Source organism: Cydia fagiglandana, chromosome 24, assembly GCF_963556715.1.
Source record: "Cydia fagiglandana chromosome 24, ilCydFagi1.1, whole genome shotgun sequence".
Lineage (NCBI taxonomy): Eukaryota > Metazoa > Arthropoda > Insecta > Lepidoptera > Tortricidae > Cydia > Cydia fagiglandana.
In genome coordinates this window covers 9562641-9578838 of record NC_085955.1, presented here as the reverse complement: position 1 = coordinate 9578838, position 16198 = coordinate 9562641, and the positions used below count along the sequence as shown (strand labels likewise).

At 39.7% G+C, this 16198-nt stretch overlaps 2 protein-coding genes across 2 annotated transcripts in view; both read right to left on the bottom strand.

Annotated features, from left to right (window-relative positions):
- LOC134676431 (U4/U6.U5 small nuclear ribonucleoprotein 27 kDa protein) overlaps nucleotides 1-16198 on the bottom strand; it is a 282614-nt gene that overhangs the window by 22935 nt on the left and 243481 nt on the right. The window lies entirely within an intron of this gene.
- LOC134676438 (zinc finger protein 808-like) overlaps nucleotides 1-16198 on the bottom strand; it is a 359726-nt gene that overhangs the window by 192232 nt on the left and 151296 nt on the right. The window lies entirely within an intron of this gene.

Below are 16198 nucleotides of genomic sequence, written 5' to 3'. Positions count from 1 at the left end.
AATAGGTAAAAGCGGAGCGGTCAGTGTACGAAATTCTACGAGCTCCGCGTCCTTACTTTAGGATAAAAGGCAAAATATTAAAATATCATTTTTCCTCATTATAAATAACGATATTTCGCACATTCCCGCTCATTAGAACTGCCACAGATACCCTTTGTTGTGGTCACGTCTATTTTTAGACCCGCGATAAGGAAGCGGTTACTATTTTGCTACTTTGTGATGTGAGAATGTTAAAGCTACATTGTGTCCAGAAATAGCTAAAGGTATAGTATGTTTTAATTGTTTGAGCACTCGGACTACAGACATCCGTTATGACTACAGTGTTTCTAGAATCGGCCAGTGTAAGCGTCACACACTAGCGTCCCGAGTGTCGGCATCTAAGGTCTATTTTTTTTTCACCACACCAACTCGGAAAGCTTTACTTTCCACTTCAAAAACTGATAGCAAAGTTGCGTTTTTTCACATGTGAGGCAAAGTAATCAAATGCTAATTTTGACCTGTTTTCTTATGTTTGCTGGTAGAATTGACTTTTAAATGATGATTTTGGTTGAAAAATATTTGATAACATTCATTTGGATTTGATTTTGTTTGATATTTTACATTTAATAGGTATTTGCTTCGGGTTGGTGTGGTGAAAAATTTTGTGTATCACTCAGGGGCAAATTTTGTTTAACCCTCGTGCTTTGAAACCCTCGCATCGCTCAAGATTCCATTTTTCGAACCACTCGCTACGCTTGTGGTTCAATTTTGGAATCTTTCGCTTGCTCGGGTATCAATATTAGCACGAGCGGTTAAACAACAACTTTGCCCCCTTGTAAAACAAAATAACTATTATTCGGTAGACTAAAATGACATTTCCTAGTATGAACATAAAATGTCATTTCATAGTATGAAATGACATTAATTGTATGAACATAAAATGTCATTTCATAGTATTAAATGACATTTTATGTTCACATTTTAGTCTATCGAATAAAAAAATATACTTTAATCAACTCTATCGGCCCGGCCACAACTTTATGCGACCGGCGGCGGCGGCAACCATAGGAGGGAACAAAAGGTCCGATCGCTGTGTCTCACTCCAACCTAATATGGTTGCCACCATAGGTAGCTATTAACATTCTATTCAAAAACCCGTACATTCAATGCAGGACATTAATTATTTCTTTACAATATATCATAAAATATGTTAACCCGATTACACCTTGTGATACATTACACACCGCGGTATCAATACTGATAATTATGTCGTACAAATAAAGATTTATCACTCGCTATCGCCTGATAAGTGATAAGTCGGGGCGAGGTAGCGTAGAAAGTCAACTTGAGTGCATAGAGTGCATCGCCTTTGAAATATGAATTCCAGTAATACACGGAATTCATATTTCAAATATCAATACAGAAATACACATTAATTTGACGTATCTCATTGTTCGAATACGGCTGACAGTGGAACCTCGCTAACTCTAAGCCCCCCCCCCCCCACATCTAGCGTCTTTTCGTGCGTCGGCGTCTACAACTCTATGGTCGCTGCTCGACGCAACGTCGACGCAACTGCGCAGCGACGTAATTTTCCATAGCGCTGACCAGACGCCGGCGCTCGAAAGACGCTAGATGTGGGGGCCCTAACATCGATGAGACGAAATCCTCGTTAACACGAAATAAAATGCTATATTCCCTTCCCATCTGAGCCCAAAACCTCCATAACTCTCAGACGCGGGGGGGGGGGGGGGGTCTTTGTTTTATAAGGTATAGTGATACAGGTATTGTTGTGCTTTTTTCATACCCGTCCGTCCGTATGACTGTCACCACAGGCCCTATCTCATGAACCGTGATAGCTGAGCAGTTGAAATTTTCACAGATGATGTATTTCTGTCGCCGCTATAACAACAAATACTAAAAACAGAATAAAATAGATATTTAAGTGGGGCTCCCATACAACAAACGTGATTTTTGACCAAAGTTAAGCAACGTCGGGCGTGGTCAGTACTTGGATGGGTGACCGCTTTCTTTTTGCATTTTTTTCCGTTTTTTTTTTTTGCTTTATGGTACGGAACCCTTCGTGCGCGAGTCCGACTCGCACTTGCCCGGTTTTTTTATACCACACCGATGGTAATACGAGCACACGGCCCGCCTGATAGTAAGCAGTCGCCGTAGCCTATGGACGCCTCAGACACAGTTAAAGTATGAGAAGCAATAATTATTATGATTGCTTTTTTAAATAATTTAATTTATCTCATACGATTCTTAAGTCAGTTTTTGTACAGTCGTGCACAAAAATCTGGCACAATCTTTTTTGTACAACTGGAAGCGTAAAAATGTATTATGTATTACGTACGTAATGTATTACGCAAAAAACAGCATAAAATCACCTTTATTGTACGGGAGTACAATAAAGGTGATTTTATGCTGTTTTTTGCGTAATGGTACGGAACCCTTCGTGCGTGAGTCCAACTCGCACTTGCCCGGTTTTTTTTATCATTTACCATCTACAAAAAGCCTTTGAAAAACATCAGATGGGGATGCACTGTATTAAAATGATAAGATTTTACCTTCGATATTAGCGAGTGTATTTAATTATAATTATATTTTAGCCTTTGCAAGGATCAGAAATCCAAGCGTTTGACAACCCAATCAATGAATCTAAAAATCTAATGTGTCAGTTTCTTCTTTTGAATTTATAATCGGAAAGAAGAATAAAAACTCCACAGAGTCTGCAATAGCCTTTGTAGATTTAGAACCTAACCTTGATATCATTTAGTCTCGTAAAAGCACACCAGACGGTCTAAGTGTTGATGTCATTATGACACAACGCTCAAATTGCTCTATTACGAGACAAATATTTGCTATATGTGTCAATGTCAGTCACCAAGGATTTTTTTGTTACATACTAACCAGCGATTTCCTGTCTTCTTCTTTATATTTAAGACCGAGCCACACCGGCTTGCGTGTGCGTGACGTGCGTGCGCTAAAATGTTGGAGCCGCACACGTCACGCAAGCGGTGTGCCGTCTCTCATAAGGATCTGTGTACTACAACGCCGCACGCGCATGTGCACGTCACGCACACGCAGCCGGTGTGCACAGGCCTTTAAGAGCTGTGCTCTTGTCGGTGGAGCAATCTCCAACTCTTCCGGTCCTCTGCCAACTCCTTAACTTTCTGACATTACACGACCTGAACCTTTTCTTTTATTTGGTTGATATAATTTATTCTGTCTATGTTTATCTTATCTTATTGTTTTCGGGGCCCCTTGCAGATACACTTCGACCCATATGGATCTTTTGTGCAATTACCCCCTAGAAAAGATCCGTCAACTACTCGAGAGCTTTTCCCACCATATCCATGTATCTGATGATGGAGCTCATAGGTAGGGTTTTAAAGTCCTTTGGTTCCAGGTTTCCTGCTCCAAAGTCCTTCATTCTTTGTCTGGCGAGGGCGTGACATTCACACATTAGGTGTTTTACTGTATCTTCCTCTTCGCCATACATACGACAATGTGTTGTCAGAGTGTCCCATCTTGGCTAGAATTCCTTTGACCCCGTGATGTTGTTTGATCCTGTCTATGCTTCGTTTTTACAAATCAAATGGGGCATTATTTGAGAGTTTAAAAAAAATTACATTTTATTCATGACTTGAAAATATTGACTTGGGCTCATTTTACTCAGAATCATTTGTACATTCACGCCTCATACATGAAAAAATGTGTCCCAAGATTTCCTTTCCAGATCGTCACATTTTTGTATGAAAAGTTTTTTTATTTGTATGAACGTGACGCACTGGAAAAATAATTTTTCATACAATTTTTTTTTGAAGACATGAATGAGATGTATATTTTTTTGGAAAACGCTCATCTCATCTATGAAAAGGGACCTTATTATCGATCGCGATTACGCCATCATTAACGATGCTCCGATATCACATAAAGTACCCTATATGAATATTCTCATATCTACTCGTACATTGTTTCTATAAAAAAAAAAACTAAGTCTCGCGAAACGTATCGTTAAGTATAAACTCAAATCATTTTCGACGTTAAACAGTACAAAAAATATAGAAATTAACCGCGAATCTAACCGCCAAATACTTATATATCCATATCATATGAAGGCGCCAAGTCGCCAACCGAAATCTTCCATCCCGCTCACGCGAACAGCACTCGTCTCCCGTCTCCCTCTAATCAGGATTTCGAAGGACCGGTCGGGTGAGTCCAGTTTTGATGCCAAAAAAAACTGTTTATACACGAAATGCCATTGAGCGTGGGTTCCGTTGGGCACTTGAAGTTATAAAAACTTCTAGTTTTTAGGGTTCCGTACCTAAAGGGTAAAACGGGACCCTATTACTAAGACTTCGCTGTCCGTCCGTCCGTCCGTCTGTCACCAGGCTGTATCTCACGAACCGTGATAGCTAGACAGTTGAAATTTTCACAGATGATGTATTTCTGTTGCCGCTATAACAACAAATACTAAAAACAGAATAAAATAAAGATTTAAATGGGGCTCCCATACAACAAACGTGATTTTTGACCAAAGTTAAGCAACGTCGGGAGTGGTCAGTACTTGGATGGGTACCCGTTTTTTTTTTTGCTTTTTTTGTTTTTTTTTTGCATTATGGTACGGAACCCTTCGTGCGCGAGTCCGACTCGCACTTGCCCGGTTTTTTTATACCACACCGATGGCAATACGAGCACACGGCCCGCCTGATAGTAAGCAGTCGCCGTAGCCTATGGACGCCTCAGACACAGTTAAAGTATGAGAAGCAATAATTATTATGATAGCTTTTTTAAATAATTTAATTTATCTCATACGATTCTTAAGTCAGTTTTTGTACAGTCGTGCACAAAAATCTGGCACAATCTTATTTGTACAACGGCAGGAAGCGTAAAAATGTGACTGTGACAGCACATTAGTAAAAAGCGCTGGTGGCCTAGCGGTGAGAGCGTGCGACTTGCAATCTGGAGGTCGCGGGTTCAAACCCCGGCTCGTACCAATGAGTTTTTCGGAACTTATGTACGAAATATCATTTGATATTTACCAGTCGCTTTTCGGTGAAGGAAAACATCGTGAGGAAACCGGACTAATCCCAATAAGGCCTAGTTTACCCTCTGGGTTGGAAGGTCAGACGGCAGTCGCTTTCGTAAAAACTAGTGCCTACGTCAAATCATGGGATTAGTTGTCAAGCGGACCCCAGGCTCTCATGAGCCGTGGCGAAATGCCGGGATAACGCGAGGAAGAAGAAGACAGTACATTAGTAATGTCTGTATGACAGAGTCAATATATATTTTTTCAAGGATCCCTAAATATGTAAATGTGTGTCATATCGTTGCGTTATATTTTGACTGTGGTTCCACCGTCGGTCAATGACCTTCGCTATCAGCATGATAATTTCAGCCTTTGTATGATATAAATAAGCATTAATTGACCTGCTTTTAGAATTTATCAGTTTAATATAAGAATGAAAATAGGATATCCACGGAAGACCAGCGCTGTAGCTATTGTATGTTAGAGCATATGCTGAGTGGTGTCCATTTGTAGCCTCTATAGCAGCATCAAGACTACGACTAACTATTATTGCATGTTAGTTAAGTTACTAATAGTGTTAACTGTTTAGTGTATAAGATCCTTTTTTTTTTTAAATTTATATGTGTGGTGCTGTATGTAGATGGTTTTTGCAATAAACGTTTTTCTATATATACACATAGTCAAGGCAACCATATCTATAACTATAGTAGTTTGTTAACCAAGGGATGAAATTATTGAAATGATGCCTTTCACCCGAGTTAAACACTCTACTTTTCATTTCGAAAACAAGGAAAGTAAAATGCATGTGTTTTTTTAAAATTACTACACTACTTTCCGATTCGTTGCGTGTTCTATTTTCGAAACTTTTGGCTGTGGCGCGGAACAATCATTTCATGACACGGCAGCCATGCCATGCGCCATAGAATATGATGACACTCCTCCCGTATCATAAGGCCACACGTAAAAAACATTGATAACACGGCAGGCGTGTCATCAGCCCCGAATCGGTTAACAATTTAAACAAAAGTATCATTATTTATGGAATGGGGAGTCAAATATCAGAATGGAAATTGCATAACAAATCATTTTTTTTTTCTCTAGCCTACTTTGGTGTCCCACTGCTGGGCAAAGGCCTCCCCTCGTTTTCTCCACTCGACCCTGTCATCGGCATTTTCCCACCATTGGCACTTGGACGCATTCTACCCCAAATCAATTATATATAAAAAAAATCTTACTTGTAAACTTGGAACCTAAAATGCTCTAGTGCAGAAACGTATCAATTTCTGCACACACTCTTTTATGAACTCAAATATTCATTGTAGTGACATCTGTCAAATGTGTCCCATAGCCGCCAGGCGGGCGCCACTGTCGCGCACAGCACACAACCAGTGTTGCCAACACCGACTTTGAAAAAATGCTAGACTAGATTATGCCAAAAATTTTTTGAAATATGCTAAAATGTAACTTGAAATTACACACTTAACACACATACATTTTTCAAATTTGCCGCCTTTTTCTACTGACAAGATCTGCTTGACCAACTTTATATAGTCCGTCGACGTCCATCCGTCCAGAAAAGTCAAAATTCATATGAAAACATGAACTTCATAAGGCGATGGCGCATATTGTTGCTGCCAAGTTGGTGCAAATGAAAACTTGGCTTAGACTAAATTATGCAAAAAAATATGTCAGATGCTAAATGGAAAATTTTGGTGCCAAAGCGAGTGAAATTATGCCAGATCTGGCATCATTTATGCCAAGTTGGCAACACTGCACACAACCAATAATGCTGACTGTGTTATGATTGCGCCTGCGCTAGATCCAACATTATGATATCAATATTTATTGTCATCTATCAATCATGACATCACGCGGCCGCGGCGGTACTAATCAAAGTCAATCTCTGATTTAATCAACTTAGTAACAAAAAAAACCGGGCAAGTGCGAGTCGGACTCGCGCACGAAGGGTTCCGTACCATAATGCAAAAAAAAACAAAACAAAAAAAAACGGTCCAACCCATCCAAGTACTGACCACTCCCGACGTTGTTTAACTTTGGTCAAAAATCACGTTTATCGTATGGGAGCCCCATTAAAATCTTTATTTTATTCTGTTTTTAGTATTTGTTGTTATAGCGGCAACAAAAATACATCATCTGTGAAAATTTCAACTGTCTAGCTATCACGGTTCGACCTGGCCTGGCCTGGTTTGGCCTGGTGACAGACGGACGGACCGACAGCGAAGTCTTAGTAATAGGGTCCCGTTTTACCCTTTGGGTACGGAATCCTAAAAAGCGAACAAGTGCGAGTCGGACTCGCCCATGAAGGGTTCCGTAGCAGCAACCAGCAAGTGACATAATAAAATTGCGGTTTACGACTTATGACGTATTAAAAAAAACTACTTACTAGAAGATCTCGTTCAAACCAATTTTCGGTGGAAGTTTGCATGGTAATGTACATCACATTTTTTTAGCTTTATTCTCTTAGTTTAAAAGTTACAGGGGGGGGGACACATTTTACCTGTCGCTCGCGCAAAGTATTGAGTTTTTGAAGACCTATCCATAGATATCCCACACGTGTAGGTTTTATGAAAAAAAAAATTGAGTTTCAGTTCTAAGTATGGGGAATTTTTTGTTTTTGTTCTATTTTTGTGTGAAAATCTTAATGCGGTTCAGAGAATACATCTACTTACCAAGTTTCAACAGTATTGTTCTTATAGTTTCGGAAAAAAGTGGCTGTGACATACGGACGGACAGACAGACAGACATGACGAATCCATAATTTGGCTACGGAACCCTAAAAACTTGTTCATAGAGATGGGCCGAATATGGAATTTGCCGAATAGAAAGAAAGATAATACATTTTCACCACACCAGCTCGGAAAGGCTTACTTTGCACTTCAAAAACTGATAGCAAAGTTGCATTTTATTCACATGTAAGGCAAAGTAATCAATTATGTTTGCTGGTAGAATTTACTTTAAAATTATGATTATGGATGAAAAATATTTAATAACATACATTTGAATTTGATTTGGTTTGATTTTGTTTGATATTTTACATTTAATATTTGCCTTTAGTTGGTGTGGTGAAAAATTTTGTGTTTCACTCGGGGGCAAATTTTGTTTAACCCTCGTGCTTTAAAACCCTTGCAACGCGTTGGGTTTTTGTAACTTTTAATTTGTTTTGTACATAGTTGTTTTACAGCTATCGTTCTCGGATATTGACACTAGAGCAGCCATTCTCAAAGTGTGTTCCGCGGAACCCTAGGTTTCCGCAAAGCCTCTAGTAATAATAAGAAAAAACCAGCTCTTCTATAGGTATATCTGGTCCACACTTCCACAGTGATGAACGAAAATTTTTAATTTGGAGTTCCGCCAAATATTTCGCTTGCCGAAAGGGTTCCGTCACCAAAAAAGTTTGAGAACCGCTGCACTAGAGTAATGTTGTAATGTTCATATTTTTATGGACGAATTGCTCCTCGTTATCACGGGTTACGGTGGGGTTAACTATTATCAATCAATAGCTATATTATCTCACTTGTTACAATGAATGATTATGAATGATGTCTTGTTGGGCTTCCAAATATTGAATGCGTAGACCCTATACATCTCTAAAGATAATTTTATTAACTATACAGGATTTTAATAATAAAACTTCCGTGAGACATAGACATATTAAATATATTGAAAACGGGTCACTCACGTATTTTAAGTCGAAAAACGCTCGACATGTTTCACTCCGTACCGAGGAGTGTCATCAGGAGCTTGCGTTTACGGTGACGGACCGGCGCAGACGGCGGTGGTGGCGGAGCGTTATTCGACTTAAAATACGTGAGTGACCCGTTTTCAATATATTTAACTATACAGGGTGACTAAAAATAACTGCATTCCCGTTACCAGGCAGGTTTTGGGTTTATACTGAGCACCTTTTAGTGACCAACTCCGAAATCGGATATGGCCTAGGTCTTTCATATAAACATTATTTTAAAACAGAAATGATGACACCTAAACTCGTGACACTATAATGGCCGACCTTGTCGTACATCCGTATATATAAAATGTTCGCAGTGACCATTGTATGATTTGTATGGAAGCTATCAGAGCATGCAGATTGACAGATTCAACAATGACTGACCTTATTTGTGTAGCGAAATAGAGCAAGTTTACAATCCAATTGCTAAATGGGTTATTTATTGATAAAAACAAAGAAAGGAATAAACAAACATAATAAAACTTACAAAACTAAAGATAAAAAATTTGCCCTAGGTCGCCGTCAACGGGCAAGGTGCCCAGAAGGCTGGCCGTATTTCCCCGCTGTATAGCGATGCTAATACGCTGGGCGAAATAGTGGCCAGCCCTCTGGTCACCAGAAGCCTCTATTAAGCGCGCCGACAAGTCTTTGTACAGTAGACGCGCACTTGCTAAATTGATTTTTCTGACTAAATTTGCATTGATAACATACCTATAATTTATCTTAAAATACCTTTAAACGAGCAATTCTTGTATATTTTGGGGATCTCGGAAACGGCTCTAACGATTTCGATGACATCTATCTCTTACCAATTTCAACTAAATCGGTTCAGCTCAACTAATTCTACTCAAACTATCTCTATACCAAATTTCAACTAAATCGGTTCAGCGGCATAAGCGTGAAGAGGTAACAGACAGATACACTTTTAGGGTTCCGTACCCAAAGGGTAAAACGGGACCCTATTACTAAGACTTTGCTGTCCGTCCGTCCGTCCGTCTGTCTGTCACCAGGCTGTATCTCAAGAACCGTGATAGCTAGACAGTTGAAATTTTCACAGATGATGTATTTCTGTTGCCGCTATAACAAACAAATACTAAAAACAGAATAAAATAAAGATTTAAGTGGGGCTCCCATACAGCAAACGTGATTTTTGACCAAAGTTAAGCAACGTCGGGCGTGGTCAGTACTTGGATGGGTGACCGTTTTCTTTTTGCATTTTTTTCCGTTTTTTTTTGCTTTATGGTACGGAACCCTTCGTGCGCGAGTCCGACTCGCACTTTCCCGGTTTTTTTGTAATATTAGTATATGGACTCTGTGGTATGGTGTGGTGTGTGATGTGGTGTGGTATTGGTACTTTATAAAACCTGTGGTGTGAATTCCCGACCACCCAATCACACACATAAACAATCCAATGTCCCTCGACTCTAGACTCTAAATATACATTTAATGGCGCTCGCTGCCGTTTCCAGACCTATTGTTAACTGTTAACTATAAGTATAGGCGATGTATTAATAGATTTAATAGCATATTGACTGCGATGGGTTAAACTTCTCTCGTATTTTATGAGAAAGTGTGTGGTGAGGGAAATATTCGTACACACAGCAACATCCTAACTACACATCGGTGGACCTTAGGGCTTGTGCACAAACCTTGACCTTAGGGCTTGGGGGAGGGTGGTATAAGGAGGATTCATTCATCATTCATTCATTCATACAGTGAACGAAATTAAGAAATAAAAACCTAGCGCATGAGTAGATACTTTTTCTCGGTTTCGTTAAAACATAAATCTTCACTCTGCACTTCAAAATAGCGAGTTTTTTTAGCGATATTAACGAAAATAAAAAAATAAACAAGATTTTCTATATACAATACTATTTATCTTAAATTAGGTCGAATGAAAAATTAAAAAAAAATACACGTGAGGTTGTGTGGGGGAGGGGTATCAAAAACCTCACCAAATGTCACCAGGGGGGAGGGGGGGTCAAAAAGTAGCCGAAAACACCTCGCGTGATTTGTGCACAACCCCTTATATAGTACTTCAAGCTAGTAATGTAACTTATAGTTCGTTTTTTTTAGCATTAGAAAGAACTCCGCAGAAGCAAGCGTGCAGTTTTTATCAGGCTCTTTAATTGTTAATAATTATTGAATTATCTAATGTAGCATGGTCAATACATATAATTTACTTGAAATTATTACCGCTAAAAGCGCCGGATTTGGAACCACAAGCTTACTTCTGCGAAGTTCTTTCTAATCCTAAAAAAAACGGACTATAGGCCCACTTGCACCATCCCATTAACCCGGGGTCAACCCGTTAAACCGTTAACCCAGTGACAAATTGTACTGGTAACCATGGTAACTCTAGGTTTAACCGGTTAACCCCGGGTTAGTGGGATAGTGCAAGTGGCGCTTATTAGCGTAAGCTTTTATGAAACATGCCCTTGCTCATTTCACTGAACCGAACAGTGACCTAACCCCAATTCGCCTGTACCCACTAGCCTACGCCCATTGACGGCGACCTTGCCAGCTATTTCAGTTAATACATCTCCAACCGCACACAACACTACTCCTTATTCACACACGCATAGAGACCAATTCCGCATGAAGCTGTTACATGTTATAATGAAGTATTCTTCAATCTAAATTAGACTGTAGGCTATTATGATTAGGTTTATTTTTGTTTGACACGATATAGTATAGGTTGTAGCATGTCGCGTATTCTGTACCCTTAGCAACGGATTTAGGTTTTGCGAGTGATCTCACTCGTATTTACTTAGCGTGTGGATTGGTGTGGTTAGTGCTAGTAATGTTTATATTCAGTGGACGGTAGATTATACGGAATTATGTCATATTCTCATTACGTTACATATGGGCTGTCCATAAATTACGTCATCGATTTTTGACACCTCCCCTTCCTAAAATCATCCAAAAATCATGCTTCAAATGACCCCGTTTCCTCCTACGTCATGCTACCATCACCCGATGTCCAGAAAGTGGGGCGACACTCCTCCTCTCGGACATTCTCGGCTCCTTTCGGCTCAATTATTAGGGTTGGCACAACTTGACGTCTCTTTGCGTGCGCGCAACCACAGACAAGATAATGACTTGAATTGTTGAATTTTGACAACCCTATATAGCCGAAAGGGCTAGAAATAAAGGATTAGAAAGAGCTAGCATGATTCGTCGCTGACTCGCTGTCAAACTTTGGTTTTGTAGGAAGTGTCCTTTTTGTACGAAGGAAGTTGCGCAGGAGCGGGACAGGTGGCACGCTCTCGTTCCAAGTTCTCTTTGGATCGCTGAGCCAAAATAATTAGTTTACTTTTTAGGGTTCCGTACCCAAAGGGTAATACGGGACCCTATTACTAAGACTTCGCTGTCCGTCCGTCCGTCCGTCCGTCCGTCCGTCCGTCTGTCACCAGGCTGTATCTCACGAACCGTGATAGCTAGACAGTTGAAATTTTCACAGATGATGTATTTCTGTTGCCGCTAGAACAACAAATACTAAAAACAGAATAAAATAAAGATTTAAATGGGGCTCCCCTACAACAAACGTGATTTTTGACCAAAGTTAAGCAACGTCGGGAGTGGTCAGTACTTGGATGGGTGACCGTTTTTTTTTTTGCATTATGGTACGGAACCCTGCGTGCGCGAGTCCGACTCGCACTTGCCCCGTTTTTAGTTAGTTAGTCGGGTGAATCAACTTTTTCTTGTCACTAGTTGCCATGGTTACGGTCTCCTGGGTGACCTGGGTCACTCTTAAAATACTAGTTAAGTATTTCGTATTTAAATGAACTAAACTTGATTTTTTTTGGTAGTTATAAGGCCTTTCCATAATGGGACATCTATCAATCACGTTTGTAGAACATGGTACAGCAGCTCTTCTAAGAAACTATACTACTATTGTCTCCTGGCTGATGGGACAGAATAACAATAAGAAATAGTTGATCGACCCAGTCCTTTCTGTATAGTAGTCTTACTACTCTTACTATTATTTATTTTGTGGCCAAACTAAAATAAGTATTTTTTTTTCCAGATTGTGCATGGTGCCAAGAAGACATCCTTTGGACTGCTAACAGAGAAAAGCTACAGGGTAAGTTATTTACAATATATTTTACACTATTCATGAACAGTAAGTATAGCCTGAAAGTCATTCTACAAATCTACACCAATATATCGCCAGGTGACAAGGGGTCATCCATTAATTACGTCACACCAATTTCTAGGTTTTTTGACCCCTCCCCCCCCCCCCTTGTCACACTTGGTCACATTTGGCAAACCCCTCCCCCCCTAGTGTGACGTCACATTTTTTCTACGAAATCGCCAAATCGAATTAAGTAAGTACCTAAGTATTATTAATATTTTATCAAAATATTTTTGACGATATAAATATTAGTAATTTTATAACCCAAAACTGCTTAGGAAAGAAAATTAAACGATTAAAAACTATTTTCGTTTTAAAAACTTGTTATTTAAATGTACAGCGAACTAAATAATTTAAATAAATTTCCGGTTACTGATGAAGTTAAAGTGACGTCACAAAGTTTGTGTCTCCCCCCTCCCCCATGTCACAATATGTCACATTTTCTTGACCCCCTCCCTCCCCCTAAACGTGCGACGTAATTAATGGATGACCCCCAAGCAAAAGTCACTAATTACTAAAAACAACTAATCCATATCGTTTCTAGATCTATTAATTGACGTATCTTAAAGTTAGTATCGGGCCGAGGAGAGAATAGTCCCAACAAGCTGACTGCTCTGTTTGGCATATCCAATAACAAAATGTGGCAATGTCATTACTATGCCAAATTTCTATGACGTTTAAAATCACACTCCCTCACTTGTTAGGGTTCCGTACCTCAAAAAGAAAAAAACGGAACCCTTACCTATAGTATCACTCGTGCGTCTGTCTGTCTGTCCGTCTGTCACAGGCTATTTTCTCGGAAACTACTGGACCAATTAAGTTGAAATTTGGTACATTATCCCCCCCCCCCCTTTTTATCTCCGAAACTACTGGGTCTAAAATTTTGAAAAAAATACACAAAATAGTTCTGTACCTATAGATGACAGGAAAACCTATTATAAATGTGCAGTCAAGCGTGAGTCGGACTTATGTACGGAACCCTAGAAATGTGAGTCCGACTCGCACCTGGCCGGTTTTATATTTATAAAAAAAATAACAAAAAAATAAAGCGTTTATTCACAAGCTTACTTGCATTTAGATACAATACATTCTTCTGCCAAACCACATAGCGGTTTGTTGGCAGACGTGGCTCCTATTATATTTAGCTTAATATGCAAGTATATTCGAATCTGTGCAAAATTAACTTAGTCAGACTCTAAACATTGTCGTATTCATGCATATTTTACAGTTTTGCTAAATGCGGTAACAGAATAAACGAATTATACCATGTGTGAGAAGAGAACCCATTGTTTAGTTAATGACATACCGTTAATGACAAGCTATTACGTAAACGTTATTGTATTATGTGTAAGAATAAAAACCGGGCAAGTGCGAGTCGGACTCGCGCACGAAGGGTTCCGTACCATAATGCAAAAAAAAACAAAAAAATAGCAAAAAAAAAACCGTCACCCATCCAAGTACTGACCACTCCCGACGTTGCTTAACTTTGGTCAAAAATCACGTTTGTTGTATGGGAGCCCCATTTAAATCTTTATTTTATTCTGTTTTTAGTATTTGTTGTTATAGCGGCAACAGAAATACATCATCTGTGAAAATTTCAACTGTCTAGCTATCACGGTTCGTGAGATACAGCCTGGTGACAGACGGACGGACGGACAGCGAAGTCTTAGTAATAGGGTCCCGTTTTACCCTTTGGGTACGGAACCCTAAAAAGGACTTGTTAATTACAAGCTTTTATTTATACTATCAAGTTAAAGATCACAGGTCAACTTTGAACAGTTTGAACTTAGGGAGAACTTTGTTATAGCGGAAGCTAGACTTTTTACATTTTATTACTTAACCGTCACAAATTGTACCCGAGCCTGTCACAATTTGAGATTTTTGAAATAAGATTCATATGTGAGAAAAAAGTCACCTCATTAGCTTATTTTACCTAGTACTTATATAAAAATACTGTTCGCCAGAATTGTTGTCATCAAATTACACGTCCGCTCGCTTCCGCACCTCTCACTCAAATACCGCAATTCGAAATCCAAATATTCCAAATCGCTATCGAAGTTCGAACTTTGAATTTGGAATGGAACGTTAACCGCCATCTTGCGAGTTCCGCCGCGGCCCCAATTGGACGCGTCCTGCGGAACGCCGCATCCGGAACCCACCTGTGCAGTGCCTGGAACGTTTAGTGTCCAAATGACATACCTAGTCCTATCCTATATTACACCTTCAGAGTTTCTTCGGGACGTAGAATTGAACTTCTAGCACAGAATAAATAGTTAATAGTACTAGGTACAGACAGAAGACTCACTCTCTAACAAAGCGCGTCTGTTACGATCAGGACAGATATGGCCGCTAGGTGGCGACAGCGCCACGCGCAGCTTATGGCTAGCCACCAAAATTGGTGTGGAACGGATGTACTTTTAGCTACCTGTTGCAAAGCGACGACGGAGTGAGCCACGCCTGCTTCTAGCACAAAAATAGTAAGTTCAATATGGAGAAGACGTATAATAAAATGAAACCTAAACCGCTATGCTGCTATGTTATGCTGGGAAAACCGTCATGAGGTTGTGCATATATCACGCGAGGTATATTCGGCTACTGTTTGACCGCTCTCCCTTGGTGAAATATGGAGAGGTTTTTGGCTGCCCCCTCCCCCACTTAACCTGACGTGTATTTTTTTTAAATATTTTCCATCCGACCGGTCAAGGCCACGCGCTCCAAAATTTCGTAAAATAGTCTCGCTATTTTGAAGTGCGGAGTGAAGATTTATGTTATTATATATATATTTATGCTATGGCGACATTATCAGTCAAAATTGCCCCCTGCACCTTACAATATTTATGGTAGAGCCTTTTGACTGCAATATCACAAGTAAAGAAATTAAACCAAACAAATATTGAACAAGTTCGATTCAGGTCTGGCATCGAACCTACGCCCAGTGAGTCACCGGTAATTGAACTGCGGGGGCGACAGGGCCTAGGCCTAGGTTAAGGTACCAGGTCTGGTCCCATTCAAATGTAAATGAACCATGATAATACGCGACAGTGTTGCCAACTTGGCATAAATGATGCCAGATCTGGCATATTTTCGCTTATATATATATTTTTTAGCATAATTTAGTCTAAGCCAAGTTTGCACCAACTTAGCAGCAACAATATGCGCCATCGTCTTATGTGTTTCATATTTTCATATGAATTTTGACTTTTGTGGACGTCCATCCGGGACGTCGACGGACTATATAAAGTTGGTCAAGCAGATCTTGTCAGTAGAAAAAGGCGGCAAATTTGAAAAATGTATA